General features: G+C 42.1%; 1 long non-coding RNA gene across 2 annotated transcripts in view; it reads right to left on the bottom strand.

Moving 5' to 3' along the window:
• Positions 1-17,428, bottom strand: part of LOC138570016 (uncharacterized) — a 267,900-nt gene that overhangs the window by 31,870 nt on the left and 218,602 nt on the right. For both annotated transcript variants that reach the window (XR_011303379.1, XR_011303380.1), the window contains exon 2: positions 369-452. This is a non-coding gene — a long non-coding RNA (uncharacterized lncRNA). The remainder of the gene's footprint in view (positions 1-368; positions 453-17,428) is intronic.

Genomic DNA, 17,428 nt, shown 5'->3' with positions numbered 1-17,428 from the left:
TCATGCATAAATAGTAGAATGCAAAACATAAATTAGGTGATAATTTTGGTGGTGTAATAGTTATTAATTTAGTATTTATATCAACGTAAGTGGCATTCGAGTATGAATCCAATAGAAAAATGTTCTCTGTCAGTTGTGTACATATCATCTCGACATACCACACTTTTACATGTTCACTCCATGGTGGCCCACAGCCCCCTCCTCTGATGCTGAGGGTATCTTGGGTGGTATGCACTCCTCCTTAGCATCATAGAGAATACATTTATGTTCTTCTCCACCTTTTCTGCCCCTTATCTGAAGGCACCCCACATCCTTTGTAGGAACTGGAAACCTGCATTCAATAGGGCAAAAGTCAATTATATGCACACCTTTTCTCTTGCTTGCTTCATTGTAGGCCATCTCCTGTGGTGTCCTGGTGTTCTATAGTGATGTCATGAGCTATCCGGAGTCACCTGCAATACAGATTAAATGGTATAAGGTTAGTTGTGTTAGGGGATTAGTGAAATTGTTTTACAACAGTAGGCGTTGGGTTCATAATAACTAATGTAAAAACTGCAAACATCAAACAAGAACCTTTTAAAACAGTGCACCTCAAAATTGCCCAAACCATACTAGCATTTTTTATCCTATTCAGTATTATGGGGGAAGACCCTCATACAGTGCCCTTTCTCTGCCACCTCACCAACCTCTAAAACCCTTTACTTTTTCATTGACCCATCCCTACACGCCTGAGCTATTTTGAGTCTGCAAAATTTTGTGTGCCACATTTTGAAAATACTTTTATTTCGATAGAAATCATTACTGTAGAACAGTGGAGTGAGCATTCTCCTGCCCACAGAAATATCAAACGTCCGTGTAGGCCCATCGACACCAGGGGACTACCAAGGAAAGGAGTGTGATGAAATGACTACTGCTCCACAGGAGTACAGGGATAAGTAGTGGCTAAACCGCCTACTCAGTCACTCACTATTACGAAACCAGCAGCAATCCCAATCATAAAGGTGAAATAGGCACTGTCCGTCAGGCATACATCCTTCTCATCCTTTGGGTACATGAGCAGAGGGCAAGCACTATCTTCATGAGAACAGTAGCAACCTAAATAGCTTTAATACAACATATTCAAAATAAAAGAATGTCAAATCAAGGTTCTAGAAAAAATATGAACTTTAATAGGACAATCAATGCAAACAAACACATTACAACACTAAAAATGCACAATTGTAATAAACACAGAGCATACAGAACGTTGATGTGAAAGGGCACTTTGAGGTATTGATCTGGATTGTTCAGGCAAGAGACTTAGCAGCAATGGTCATTGTTTAAGCTTTTGAAAGTATAGAATGCGATGCTTCAAATTCACTATGGTCCTTTCAAATGGGCCACTAGATAGGGCCTGTTAAAAATACCTTTATTTGTGTTCTCGGGTGCTTGAGAGCATCGAGCTGGGCTTCTAGCGAGTGGTTGAATTAATGGATTACAGCAATTCAGGAAGGTGCTTGAGTTGGTAGCAGATCAATGCTTCTGCTGGGTCAAATCAGAATTTGAGATAAGCCGGTCAGTGTCTTCCAGAAGGTAGGATCGGCATGTGGATCAGTTCCTCGACTGAGTTGAGCCAGAAATCTGGCTAATCAATATGGTCTGAGGCAGTGGGTGGAGACAAGTTGAGTCCTCATTTCCAAACTCTCACAGTTCCCAAGGTTTTCTATACCTGCAGGGATTTCTTCACCTACACTGAACAGAATCCTGGTTCCTGTGCACAGCCATCAGCGAGGCCTTGATCGAATAGCTCTGTTACCCCTAATACTCACTGGGCGCAGTTAGGGGGCAGAGCTCTTCTCTGCCTTGGATGATTCTGTTTTCACCTCTGCTCCAGCAGAGTGCCAAGTGAATCCTTCTTCTCTTATAGTCCAACTCTGAATCAATGAAGCATATGTTGACCCCTCCTTATAAAGGAAATATATCAGAGGGTATTGGTCAAGAGCAAGGATGTTGTAAGGGGTCCAATCCAGTTTGTTGTAACAAGTGTTCTTTGCTTTCTTACATCATACCCACAGTGTCTGGTGCAATAGGAAATTGTAGGACAGGCGGTTGTAGAGAGCCCTAGAAGAAGACAGGATTCTGGAATCACTCTCTCACCCTACTTCTCTCCTCTAGCTACTCTGACTCTGTCTCTGTCTCCTCTCCATGTCTACTATCAAAAGGACTTTAGGGATCAGCACTCTAGTATGACTGTGGCTTTGCTCTGTGAGGGCTGCCTTTGAAGCAGCGGTTTCCAGAGGATTTCCTGAGGAGGTTTATTATGCCCTAGTAGGAATGTGTGGACCTTCCTGTGTAAAGATCAAAGAGGCAGCTCCCTGGCCATTGTCCCACATGGCAGCTGTTGAGCTATCAAGGCCAGACAGGCAATACACATTAGCCATGTCATTGTTGAAGCCCTGCTCACAGAACTCACATTTGTATGATTTCGAATTTCTCTGGCCGCATAATTGTGTGTCCTTAGTAGCCACCATTGCATAACCAAGATAAACGTGCCACCAGTCTTATTAAGAAACACATTTATTGTGTTTTGACTAAAAGGTGTTGAAGATTAAAAAGCCACCTCTGCCTGGTGGAGTTATGTTCTACAGCAGCTATCAGTAATGCCCATGTGATCTTTGACCCTTCCCTTCCTCCACTGCAGAGCAGTTACTGTAGATGTCAGTAGATGGCTACAACCAAGGCACATGATTGCATAATGCTTTTGGCATGGTACTTCATGAAAGGGGGTTTGGATTAGCAGGCCTCCATTTCACAAACAGATTGAAACGTTTCACTAGCTATAGTAAAAGAAGAAAAAAGCTCATGCTATCCTGTCTTCAGCAGATGGCCATTCTGTCACAGTTGAATAGTGTGATATGGTGATGCAGCACCAAAGAATAAGGGAGACAGGCGCATCAGTGGCGTATTGTAAAGTCCACACTGTAGGACATCTGCATCTTCATGGAATGCTGCTGCTTCTGGTTGAGCCATACCTGTTCCAATACCTAGGGAGCGTCAATGCAACATGGCTCCCTTACAAAGCTATATAATGTTTTGAGAGTGGGCTATTTCATAAAAACATCTCTTTGTGGCATACAAAGCTTGCTTTGTAGTGGATAGGGAGATGTGGTTGGGATAATGCCCTATGTTGCAATAGTGCACGAAGCATCTCCCCTATCACTTTTGAATATGTTGGCTGCAACGTACTATGCACCGCCATGTCCACAGTGGGTGGAAATTCGCTGTTGCAATAGAAGTACAACACTAACACCATTTTCCAGAGTATCATAATGCCGGTCATGATGTTGAGCCACTGTGGATCTCTGCCTGAATCAAGGGGAGTAGTCTGACAGTTGTGTCCTCATTAAGCGTTGGAGTGTGTTAATCCGCTCATCTTTCAGTGCCAAAGGTATTGATTTGCTCCTGGAATATGCAGTCTCGGCACAACACGTTGCCTCCACTTTTGCCCCAGTGATTTCCATGCCTGCTGTTGTTGCACATGCCTCTAGAGGTCTGTGAAGAGCAGGTATTCGTGGGACTCAAGGTGTGTGACTGCTAGAGTCCGTATGGTCTTGGTAAGTGTCCCGGGAGAAGGAGTGGAGCCTACATTTCCTTTTCATGCTTGTTTCCTGCTCCTTTGTCTTGACAAGGTGGAGGGAAACACACTCAGGTGGAGTTAAATGCACCCATTATGTGCATTATGTGCATTATGGGCAGTTTTTCCCTTGTATTCAGGTGGAATTACCAGAATGATTTGGGGGATAATTCCTCTGGCAATAATTCCTCTCGACAAATTACCATCATTATTTTGGTACTAATTCCTCCAGAGGTAATTCCTCCAGCCCAATTCAGCAACAGTAAGAATTAAAGTAACTCCGCTACCGTCAGTTTTATCTGTTACTGCCAAATACATGATAGCCTTAGTATGTTGGTCTCTAGCCTAAAATATATGAGTTGACTGTGCTCTCACATTTACTTATTTCCTAAAATCCTTGCCTTCTACCTGCCTGATACTATGTGTAACTTTATTATGGCTTGGTAAATGGTTCGATCTCCTCTGACAACTGGCTGTGTGCTGGCCTATCAGACGTGAGAAAATCCTCATACTATTCAGGTTTGTTCTTCAATAATAAATTGTATTTGACACCGTGAAATGCTGATACATTGTAGATAAATCCCTCTTTTAATAGTGGACATGGTGGTTTGCTTTATTTATTCTTCCGTTTAGGCATTGTTTAGTTTTGACAGAAAGTAGAGCACTCTGTTCCTTGTCAGTGCGGATTTGTCTTACTTGCATATGCTAACCTTTTAGTTTAATCAATCAGAAACATGCTTTTCCTGTACTATCTAAAAGGGAAATAAATCAATGTGTTGCTGATTCGTCCTTGCCTCCTTTTATATTGTGGTCTCACCAGTCTGCCCTTTCAAGAACTAGGGGTTCTCTCCAGCAGGCTCTAATAAAAGAGCTCATTCTTTTGCATAGCAGCCTGGATCGATTGTATACGCATCATTAGCAATCACGTCAGGGTTGACAGCCATGCCTTCAAAAGCCTTCCCCTTAGATCAGGCGTCTGAAACCTACATTTCACCAGATGTTTTGGCCTATAGCTATGACTCCCATGCAGCCTCACGGTTGACTATGTTGATGGTAGGTGTAGTCCAAAACATTTCAATATCAAAAATGTGCATTGAAATGTCATGAAGCAAAGAGGTGTATCAGAAATGCAGGCTTCCTACAACCGGTGAGGGAGGTCAATAGGTCCTGAACAGCCTTCTCGCTTATAAAATATTATTCACTAAGTTCACACGATGCACATTTAGTTATTAAAATATGTCCTTGTATGTTTTTGGCAAAAAGCCTTTTTTACATACACTAAGCCTGATTCTCAAAGATTTGCACTGGAGAAAATCAGTCATGCCCATGAGCATCTCTAATTTGTAACATTCCACCCGATTCGCAAATGACAAAACTGGAGCAAATCAGTAGATGCCTGAATCATCTTTGAGATGCTCAAGTGCAAATGCAATTCACAAAGATTTGCTCAAGGGAATCTCTGAGATGCTCCAGGCATCTACATATTTGCTCCAGGTTTAGGCTTTGTGAAGGCTTTAGGCTCCAGGTACAAGGTACCATGCACAAATCGTTGAGAATCAGGCAGAGTATTCCCTATTATCTGAAGCGTGGATCACATGTTAATTTTTCTATAAGAACTGATATGTTTGAAGTTTTTTCCAGGATACATTTTTTATATGTATTTTTTAGTGTAAGAAAAAGCTTCCACAGTGTTATAAATAGTTCTCTTCTCCTTGGCGAGCAGCAAGCACGAGTGCAACAAATAATGTGAAAGCCTATTTACACTATGCGCTATCGAATAATCAGTTAGTTTACTTTAGTTGAGTGTTAGCAGATGACCTTTTCATTTTAGTACTAGTTGGTATATCATTAAAACATGTTATTAAGAAAGTATGTTTTGAGTTTAATTTCATCAGAATTTGTTTCTAACTAAAGGGTATTAAAATCAAAAGCAGAGGAATATGATTGAAATTGTTTCTACTGGAGACACCAACATAATTGACTTTGTTCCAATGCTCTAATTAGAAAAAGGTACCATAAAATAAGAGCGGCTGCCCCTGATTTGCAGCAGTTGTAGGGGTCCTGTAATAGTCATCAATGATATATAGTCCATGCTGCAAACAATACATCTAATTACAATCATAGATTTCATCCTACTGGTTGCATGTATCTGAGAGGATATCGCGTTGGGTAACACTAAAAGCAAACAAGGGCAAAGAACCGAAAAAACGTTAAGCAAAAAAATGATTAAACAAAACAAATTGGTTAGGCTAAAAAAACATAACATAACACAATACGTGAAACATCAAAGAATTGTATCAAAAGGAAATATACAGTAAAATACAACTGGTTTCCAATTAAACAGAAGAAATTAATAGTCAATTAATGTGTGCCTTATGACATACATATCGTGTAAATAGATTAATAATAAAGAAAAGGTACATAAATGTTTCTGTTGTAACTCATAGACTTCATTGATAATGTAAAGTAAAGCATCAGTCAATTAATGAGATGAGTTCAGTTTCCAAACATTAGTTGGTTTCGAATACTGTCCTAACATTAGTTGATTTTAATACTGTTCCAGGTTTCACAAACCATGAAATGTTCTTGTAGGTGGCAGAGTAGAGAACATTCTCTTCAAAGTGGTTGCTGCCTAGTATTAGTGAGAGAGCTAATCTCTGTTGTGGAGAAATTGTCTAATTATTCATTTTGAAGGGGTCTGCCCAGACAAAAGAGGGGGAACCAATAGGATTGATTGAAGCATACATTGTGTACCTTAAATATTGTTAATTCTAACTGCCTGTACTTTCACCTCTCCCCTGGCTAGACTTACCCTCTGATGGGTACGTAGTAGAGTTCCAAATATTACATCTCCAATGTGTGGAGAAGGCACAGTCCAAGTAAAGCCTTCTCCTGTGGACTTTATTGGGTTCAGGGAGTAAATAGCACTGGAGATTTCTATAAGTTCTCTAGAAAATGGATGCTTTGTTTGAATGGCAGATTAAAGAATTTGTACTGACATGACTGATGTGAGAATATGGGCACATATTTATAGATGTTATTGTCAAGTCATGCAAGTAATAGATGCTATTGGTAAAACTACATTGGTACCTTGTGTTTAGAAAAATGCTGAGGTTCATAGCGGCCGCAGCTCGGAATGCTTGGCTGAAATTCAATTGTATTTGTATTTGTATTTTATTAGAGCTTATATAGCTCTTTTATCCTAAGCGCTGCACAACATTTTAAAACAGTACAAACATATGAGAAATGTAGGGAGGGTCAAATATCAGTTCGGGAAGATATCAATCAAGGACAGTGAAGAAGATGATTTTTCAAGGAGACCTGAAAAAGAGAATAAACAGTGATAGAACGAAGAGATAGAGGAAGAGTATTCCAATTCAGAGGAGCAAGAAGCTGGAAAGAATGAAAATGAGGCTGAGCACAGGGTGGACGAAGAACAGCCAACTTAAAAAGACAAGAAGAACGAAGAGATCGAGAAGGAGTATAAAAGGACAGGAGAGCACTGAGATAGTCTGGAGCTAACCCATAGAGAGATTTAAAAACTAAGCAGAGAAAATTGAATTTAAGTTGAGAATGAAAAGGTAAGCATCCAAGAGATGCAAGTGATGCTGAAATAGAATCACGATAGGGGAGAAGGCAGAGTAATCTAAAAGAAGAGTGGTATATGGATTTCAAAGGAATCAGACAAGATGAAGGTAAACCAAAGATCGTAACAGAGTAAAAGAAAAGTCGAGAAAAAATGAGAGAAGAAATAAGCAGCTTACTGCCTGGAAGGTAAGAAAAAAGCAAACTTTACGAATATTATACAGATGAAAACTGCAAGACCGAGATATGAGAGAAATGTGATGGATAAAATAAATATTGGGATCCAGATAGAAACCAAGATACAATTTGATCAACGTATCTGGGTCCGCTAGGAACTTTACTAATTCCTAAAGTGCCTCCTAATGTGGAGCATGAAGAGAGCAAGATGACGTGTGTGATCACACATGGCCTCCATACCTTCCAAGTGAAGAAATGAATCACAAAATACGAGTCTTTGGCAAATCTTTTTCTACCAGATGAACCTATACAAAGATTTGTTTTCAAACGAGCACAAAATCTGAGAGACCAACCAGTACATTCACATTTCTCTCAACCCAAATCCGGGACAGGTCTCTGGAATCTACGCAGAGCCACTTGACATTTCCCATGTGGGAACTGCTCAGCCTGCAAGTTCACCATATTTGGAGTTAGTTCAACTTGACTAATTGCAAAACCAAACAGGTTGTCTACTGCATTGAAGAAGCAGACCGTAGGGAGTGGAGGGGCATATATTGAGTAAGTTTCAACTGACGAAGTATAGGCCCAGTGAGAATAAAAGGCCTGATGTGCAATGAACAGCATCTTGAACTTTATGTGGTTTCTCACTGGCTGCCAACTAAGTTTAGCCATTAAGAACAAGGTGGAAGACCGTCTAGGGGCATTCAGCACCAGCCGTGCTGCTGAGTTTTGCAGCATCTGGAGCCGTTGCATCGAAAAGTCAGGTTGACTAAAATAAATGCTGTTGCAGTAGTCTCGGGAGCCCATTGTGCAGGCTGTGACTAATGTTGCCTGAAGCTGCAAAGGAACAAAAGGAAGCATGTTCCTTAAGAGTTTTAGTTTAACAAACCTGAATTACAGATTGCTGCAATCTGCCCTTCTCCAGAGCCAGAGGGGAGAAGCTTAACCTCTAACACCTTGACTGAGGGTCTCAGGTCTGAACAGGGTCCCAAAGATTCAGGCCAGAAATCAGAGTGTCAAAAGGAATGGGCATTTGGTGGACCAACTACCAATATCTATGTTTTCTCACTGTTTTGAGACATCGGCCGACCAATCTCCGACAGACAAGATTTTAACTTAGAGGGTTCTAGTAATGGAGAATTCAACCTAAAGACTATGTGTAGAAACATATGGCAGATGAGGTAATGAGATGGCCAGCGGACGCAGGTAAAGATTGAAAGTAGCAGGGCTAAAGATGAACGCTGCAGGACACCACACAGAATAGGTGTAAGGGGGCAAAGAAAGGAGGCAATGAAAGAATCTGGATACGTTCTGCCAGGAAAGAAGAGAAACATGCCAGAACTGAGCCTGACAAATCTGCCTGCTCAAGTCACTGCAAAAGGATCCTGTGATCGGGTTAAATGCAATGGAGAGGTCAAGGAGAATCAGAACTCCGCAGGGCTAGGTCATCCAGGACTAATATCATTACCGATTCTTTCCCCATAAGTGGCCTAAACCCAGATTGAAAAGGTTTCAAAAGACCATTTTCTTCGAGAAACCTTAAAAGCTGAGGGGTAAACAATACTTTCCATCAGTTTCCATAACAGCAAGCAAAAGGGAAATAGGGCGGTAACTGGCCTGGGACAAAGGGTCCAGTTGCGGCTTCCTCAAAAGTGGCATCACCATTGCGTGTTTCAACAAAGCTGGAATCACACCGGTTGTAAAGGAATAATGAAGAGCAGTGGTAAAGAGAGCAATGGAGTCAATTGGAGAGACTGGAGATAATGCAGGGGAATCGTGTCATAGGGGGCTGCTGATTTTAATTTTCAAATAGCAGCCATCTGAAACCGGCTCGAAGCGGGAGAAAACCGTGGACTCACCCCTGTAAAGGGAGGGGGGCCTGTGAAGCAGATACCACTGTCCCCAGTCCCGACTTCATGATCGACTTCCTGATCATATCAATCTTGTCTGCAAAAAACAAGCTGATAGCATTACAAGTGTCTTGAGATTAGGAGAGCTCAGGCCGAGTAGGGAACAGCAAGTTCCTTTGTATTCCTTAACAGCTCACGAGAAGCACACTGAGCCACCAATATGTGTTCCGGCATAGGGCTGACTTATAGAACATAACTATATCTATTGATGTCTGCTGTATTACAAGATAGCTTTGTTACCTGCTGGGGTAGCCAGTTAAAAATATTTCTCCAATGTACTCGTTTCTCATGTAGTTGACATAATTTCAAAGAACGCACATCTTTCATACATTTTGAAATTGTGAGAGGTGACTGAAAAGTGGGGTTAGAATCAACAGTATTGCTGTTTTTCACTCTTGCAGCACTGGCACTCATGTGGACTATGATTTTATGCAATATCGTGCATTCCCTCCTGGTAGTGGCTGCACAGTCATTTTCAGCTGACTGTCTTGGACTGATTGTATCCCGACTAATCCTGGCCATGCTGGGAATATTCCAACACTATCATTGGGTTACGTGTTTCCATGCCTTGCTTTGCTTCCCTGCATCCAGCTGCTATGATTGTGTGTGTTTTTTCTGTGTTTACTTTTTCAGACGTAAAATGTTTTTATGCCCGCCATACTCTGTATGTCTCTTTTAAGTGAGTTTACACCTTTTAAGATATTAACAAAGCTATAAGTAAAATGAGGCCCATCCTACATAATCGTGTTTCAACAGAATTTCTTTTCTGTATTTGACACTTTTACAAGCCGTGACCTTCAAGTCCATGTTTAGTGTAGATTGTCTAGACTCTAGAATGTTGGTGCAAGACAGCCTTGTCAGCCTTGATATGTGAACAAATGTAAGTCTGCGCAAAGGTAAGTGGATTGCTTGATTATTTATTTAAGACACCTTTTTGGTCAGCTTCTCTCCAACGCCCACCTGACCAGATTCCAGGATAAACATTTCACCAACAGGTTACATCGCCCAAGGGTCTATGGTCTGAGAATGCTCAACATAACATAGAAGATACACAATACAACACATCTCCTTTCCTCAACTATGTGCAATGGTATTTACATGCACATGGTTTATTTTGATCATTTCACTTGCTTCTGATTGGCGCCACTGTGGCCAAATTCCAAACCTGCCCTCCAGGCACTCTCACCGTCCCTCTCAACACTTCCATCACCTGCATGGGATCAGAATACAACAACTTCCCCTTCTTCCTTATCACCTCTTTCTTAATCCATACCCAATCACCCACACAAACACACCTTCACTTTCTTCCAACCATGTTTCTCATTTTCCTTTATTACCCACGCATCTTTCTTTCTCTCTACAGTCCTCCACACCTCCTCCACATACAATCTGTTTCCCTCGCCCTACTGAACCAGGAAGGCATTACCTTGGTATTGGATTTCCTCCCCCTCATCAATTCAAATTGACTCACTTCTGTGGCGGCATGAGGAGCCATGTTCAAGGCCTACTGCCTCTCCCTCATTGCAACCTTCTTATCTTTCCCACAAACTGCTGCCTTCCTCACTGCCCCCATCACGCAACTGTTCATTCTCTCAACAGCACTGTATCCTTCGGGATGATAGGCCGCCATCCTCTTATGCTTCACACAAAAGTGCTTCAAATTGTCTCCCATTATCGGTCAACACAGAATTGGGCAAACCCTCTCTCTCAATTACACATTGCAGAAATTTAACCGCAGGACTCCCTGTAGTCTCACGAACAATCTTAAACTCTGTCCGCCATGACAATAAATCAATCAAGACCAAAACAAACTCCCCATGACTGCCACCAAGGTGAACAGGGCCCAATATATCCAAGGCCAAGTCACACCACAGTTTCTCTGGGACATCCAACTTCACCATTGGCTGTAAATGAGCCACCACTCCCTTTTCTTTCTGACTTCTCACACGCAACACACTTCCCCAGAACTCTTTCTATTTCATGATCAAACACAGGCCACCAGTACACACTCCTCAACTCAGCTTTGGTTTTGGTAATATAGTCCCACCGATACAAAACACTGTCTTTGGTACTTAGTTCTGAGCACACTTCCCAAAACAATCCCCCCTCGACACTCAACAATCTCTTTTCTGGCCAACCATGTCCCATAAATCCAATAGTTATTCCCAGAACGCACTCCTCTTTCACAGCCCTACACCAGTCTTCCTAAGACACAACTCTATCATGTGTCACAAGCACAGTATCCATCACTTCCGTAACCTCATCTTCAGCGACACCACCCAACCTAGGCAAATTATCTGCCAACATATTCTCCTTCCCTGGTATCACCTCCATAACAAATTTATTTCTGTGCATTCTGGTCACCCATCCAGAAACTCTTCTCGACACCTTGTCCAACCCCTTTTTCTTCAAATATCACCTTAGGGGGCTTATGGTCAGACTTTATGGTAAACTCTGCCCCCACACAAAGTTTAAAAAATAATCTTCGGCCCAATGACAAGCAACAACTTCCTTATCAAGAACAGAATAGTTTCTTTCTGCTCCTTTCAGCACCAATGCCACTATCACTGGCATCTACAGTGATGACAGAACTCTTTTTTGTACTGAATCGTGCAAGTGGCCTTTCCAAACTCTACAGTGATGACAGACCTCTTTTTTGTACTGAATTGTGCAAGTGGCCTTGCCAAGTCAATTCTACTTTTTATTAGCACAATATCTACTTCCTTCTCACACTCCTCATACCACACAAACTCCTCTCCCTTTTTAATAGGCTCCTCATCTTAAATACCTTATCAGCAAAGTTATGAACACTTTTCTGATAGAATTCGATCATTCCTAAAACAACCTTAGTTCACCCTTGTCCTTTGAAGAAGGCACCTTCTTTATTACATCAACCATGTCACCTTTGGGCCTCAACCCTTTAGCAGAGATTGTATGTCCCAAATACTCCACAACATCCTTCCTAAAGATGCACTTCTCTGCTCTTAGAGTAATAACTAATTCATTCAAAACTTCCAATACTTTCCTTAGTATTTCTTCAGGTTCTACACACCAAGATATTGCCTTGAAAACAATATACTCTCTGCAGACCATTCAAAAGAATATCCATCATCTTTTTAAAAAGAGATGAACCTGAAACCTGCCCAAATGGCATCTGGCAGAATTGAAACACACCTTCATGAGTAATAAAGGCTGTTAAACTTTTTGACTGTTGATCACCTCCTCCTTATATTCTCTTCTCCCCCTCCCAACTCTCCTTTTCTCCTCATGCCCGTAACCTCAGTTTCCACATTGATCCCCACCTCTCTCTATCTCACCATATTTCCCTTACTCCCAGATCTTGCCGTTTTAATCTCTATAACATTCGTAAAATCAGACCCATCCTAACTTTTCATGTACTAAACTCTTAATCACCTCCCTCATCTTCTCTAGACTTTTCTACTGCTCCACTCTTTTTTTTTGGTCTCCCCTCCACTCACTTCTCCCCCCTCAAATCTGTCTACCACTCTGCCATCCGCTCCCTCTGCCTTCTCTCACCTCAGGACTCCAACTCCTCTTCTCTTACCTCACTAGGCTGGCTTTCTTTTCACTCCCAACTCAAATTCAAGTTCCTCTGTCTAGTCTACAAATCTCTCTATGGCCTTGCACCTCCCTATCTATCCTCCCTTCTCTCTTTCTATACTCCTTCTCGTTCACACTGCTCCACTGACCTTTTCCTACTTGCTTCTCCTCCTCCACCCTGCTCCCCTTTCCCGCTACCGCTCTTTCCAATTACTCGCTCCCTTCCACTCGAATCGCCTCCCTCTCTCCATCTGCTCTTCTTCCTCCTATCCTACCTTTCGCACTTCTCTAAAATCTTATCTCTTTCATTCACCTCCCTAAACCTCCCACTCCCTCTTTCACTTTCGTCCCTCTCCACTCACGCTTAACTTCATCTATAATGTAAATGGTTCCTTGCACTGTTTTATGGTTTGATTCAATTGTTATATAATGATTTCTATATTTAGCTTGTTCCTCTTGTAAAGCACTTTGGATTAAAGTGTTATATAAACCTAATAAAATACAAATACAAATATAACTCTATTTGGTGGTAGGTCGACGCCATGTCTAGTTTAGAAAAATACTTTGCCTTTCCCACCATTGTCAGCATCTCCGTCATATTAGGCAGTGGATTAGGCAGTGGCTGTCCCAGCACAACAACACATTTGATGGATTCTTGCAAATCTATGCACAGCCTCAACTCACCATTGAGTTTCTTCACCACCACCAAAGGAGACCCCCATTCACACTTCCAGCCTTCTCTATTACACATGATATCCTTAGTTTCTCAATTTCTGTTCTCACGCCTTCTCTCATCACTAAGGGAACACAACTTTGCAAGCAATTGGCACACTTCATTCCTTAAGCCCTATTTTGTGTCTGATACCTTTCAAACGTCCAATATTTTTCAAGAAAACAGTTGGATACAATTCAACTACACTTGCACTCTCTCCTACATGCAACACTTGTTCAACCATGTTGGGATCAAGTCTTATGCCCAATCCTTTCTGCTCTCTCCACCCAAATAGTGTCTCGCCACCTTTTGTGACGTAAATCTTGCCACATGCTTCTCTACCCTTAAACTTCAACCTTGCAACAAAGTAACCAATAACATCAATCGTCCCCAAATTATATCTGCCCTTTTGATATCAGGAGGTTATAGGTCTTTTAACTGTCTACACATCTCCCTCAGGAACACCTCCGGTGACATCAATGACATCTTCTCCCCGGAATCCACCATCATCCTCACACATTTTCAATCAACTCCAATTTCTGCAAATGGACCAATCCTCATCACTGGTACACTTCACCATATTGACTGAAATTATTTCTACTTGATCCACTTCCTCATCCCCTGTGGATTGCTGCTCCTTCTCTGACACATACAATACTCTCCACCTTGCCCCAAGTACAACGTCTTTGCAGCAATTACCATAATGACCCATCTTTTACATTTGGAACATGTAACCTTCAATCCAGGACATGCTGGAGACCTGGCAAAATGGTTTGGACTGGCAGACCTAAGGCACAATCGTTTCTCTGTTTTGTGACTCTTGAGCTTATCACCTTTTGAGTCAGGAGGCTCTCAGACCTGCTGAGCACTCCCCTTCTGCTTCTTTGGCTAACCCCTCCCTCCATTGCCCCCCATCAGCAGTTCAGTGGTAGACGCTTTACTGCCCTTCTTTGCCAATTTGGCAACACACGCCATTGAATGCTCAACTGTTTCAGCTATACTTATAACCTCATCCAAACTTGGCTTGTCCTTGAACCACAATTCCTCCCTTATTTTGTCATTACTACAGTGAATCATCAATTGATCCCTTACATATTTGTCCAACTTGCACCAAATTTGCAGGACAGGTACATGTGGCAAATAGCAGAAACTCTTCTATTGATTCTCGTTCTTCCATCACTCTAACTCCAAAATGATGTCGCTGTAGGATAGTACTGGTCCTGGGGTCATTTGAAATAGACCCCTCATCCAACTGATCCAATTCCGGCAATGTCTCATAAATGGATTGACCATCATGCCCTAAAAAATGCATTTAAGGAGAATCTTAATGGTCTGTAGAAATAGTGTGCCCAAATGCAGCCCTTCCATAGTGTACAAATCGTTTTTTCCATTGTGCCCACTTTATTTTCAATGGGCCTGGACTAGCCATTATGTGCACTGGGTCCCGGCATCAAGCACAACACTTTTTCTCTCAACACAGTTTCAATTCTTATTACTGCACTTCCTTGAGGCTGGTTGCGGATTCCGCAGACAGAGAAGTACCTTTAGTACAGCAAATTGTGTGAGAAGACCTTTTTTATAGCACTCCTCCTTTCCCAGAGAAATGTTGAGAAATTCCTCTTTTCTCGAGCGCTCTCTTCGGCGCTGCCCATCAGTTCGCAGAACACAGTCGCTGTGCTCCGTAGCACTGATGGTTGCATTGGCAACCAATATAAGCTAAAATAGCTGCCGAGTGTCAACCAGGATGGAGGGTCATCTTTTCTTCTGGAGAGCCTTTGCACATGCAGTCGCTAGACAACCCTGATGCTGGACCTGTGAACTATTTGCTCGCTCGAGACGAGGATCAAGCAGCCCATCTGCTACGTTAGGCAATGCATGCACAGCTCGTACCTTTTTCTCTAGAGGTGTTTTTAGCACTTTTTGGAGAACAACCTCTTTCTTCCAGGAAATGTTTCCCACTCCTTCACTGCTGCACACTTCTGACATCTCAATTCCTTGAAGGCAGAGTTTGCTGGTGTTGCATTGGGCGCACTCCCTTTCATGATGTTTTGACTGCTGTGCCTTGAACCACTACAGCGCAATTGGAGAGGGGATCCCTCGCACTCCAACGACCACGCTGTGTCCTTCCAACTCCAGCAGATAAGGGCAGATGGTGCGTAAATGTCGGTCGTGGCAGTTCTGCTGGGGGTTGCAGGTTCTGCTCGTCGCCAGTGAAAAGGTGTGAGTCAACACACAGGTAAGTGGATTGCTCAGTTATTGATTTAAGATAAGATTTCTCTCAGCAACCCCCAGCTCTGGTCAGTTTCTCTCCAACTCCCAACTGACCAGCTTCCAGGATAACGATTCCATCAAGGCGTTCCACCACCCAAGGTTCTACGGTCTGAGAATGCTCAACTCAACATAGAAGATACACAGTACAACAATATGTATATGGATATTCTACTGTCTAAAAATCTGTGATAGCAAAAACGTGATTGAAACCCTCCAACTGGGCCAAGACCCAGAGAACAATATAGTTACGTTTTTGATCATCCTTTTTTTAGGGTTTCTCACACCCCTTTGTGCTTTTCTGTATACCACTTTGGGTTTCACTCTCATAGTGTGAGTTAAGGTTTCATTTGTAATCCGATGGACTTTCTATTGGGGTAATTGTACATGTGCACTGTTTATTCCTTAATGTTGGCATTTACAACATTTGTGGACTTCACATTTGTATAGGCTTTAACTCTTTATTCAAACTTGTTTTTCTCCACCAATTTCGTTTTTTGTATAGTGTGCTTAATTGTAGTGTCTGCGTACTTTTACCAACATATTATTCTGAATGTATTGTTGTTGAAATGGATATCTCATGATGTGGGCTTGTAAACAGGGCTTGTATATTATTGTTCTGACTTGCATTCTGTGCATGTTATTTCTAATATAATATGCAGCGTGGATTGCTTTGAGTCAATTGTTTTGATTACATTATTTTAATATGTGTATTGTTTTGAGTCTTTTATTTTGTGTGCATTTTTTGAGTGTATATTTGTTGGTTATGGTGTGCTGAGTCTTTTGTGAATGACTATTATGTAATGTAATCTGGCATTTCTATAGCACCTATTGCCATTGGTATAGCCTCAAAACACTATTGGTGAACGCTGCTGGAAGACCGAGGTCTGAGGTATGAGAGATTAGTCTGGAAATTCAGAATATGTGTCTACATTTAGCCAGTAAAAAGTAGACCAGGGTGGCTAAGTCCCTGCTAGCGACCCAGATAGAACTGGCTTGTGGTTGGGTGCTGCAAAAGCTCTTGTGAGAGTATGCAAGTTTGTAACTTTAACTCTTACACACAAATGTCTTACTAAATCTGCCCCAAATATCTTGCAGACAAATTTGTCCAAAAAAATTCTGAACGCCCTACCAGAAACCCACATTTATATAGCCACTAAAGTGATGATTGATTGAAGAAAGGCCGGGTGAGTTGAGGGGCACCTTGCACCTGGCTGACCATTCTGCGTGTGTCATGACCACTGTGAGGGGGCCAAGTTGTACCACAAGCAGGCTCCCACCAGAACCCTGAGGGCCTTAAAACCACTGCAAAAGGGCTCATGGAGCCAATCCTAGTGTCTTTGGCACCAGGCTCATATGTAGGAAGGAAGGGCTGTTCAAGATAGGTCCCATTTATATACATGGGCCTTTAAATCCAACATGGAAGCACCCTCACAGTCTCGTTCTAAGAACCAAGCCATGCGGTGTAGTGTTTTGGGTGTGGCAGGCCTGGAACTACTTTCCCTGGTACTACTTTACCTGGGTTATATAAACCACACCCTGACTGCAGAACAAGCTTTGTGTTATTCTGCAACCCGCAGTGTGAAGCTCACTGTGTCCAGC

The sequence above is a fragment of the Ambystoma mexicanum genome, chromosome 2q (genome assembly GCF_040938575.1).
Source record: "Ambystoma mexicanum isolate Mex_15411 chromosome 2q, UKY_AmexF1_1, whole genome shotgun sequence".
NCBI lineage: Eukaryota > Metazoa > Chordata > Amphibia > Caudata > Ambystomatidae > Ambystoma > Ambystoma mexicanum.
This window is presented reverse-complemented; position numbering and strand designations above follow the sequence as displayed.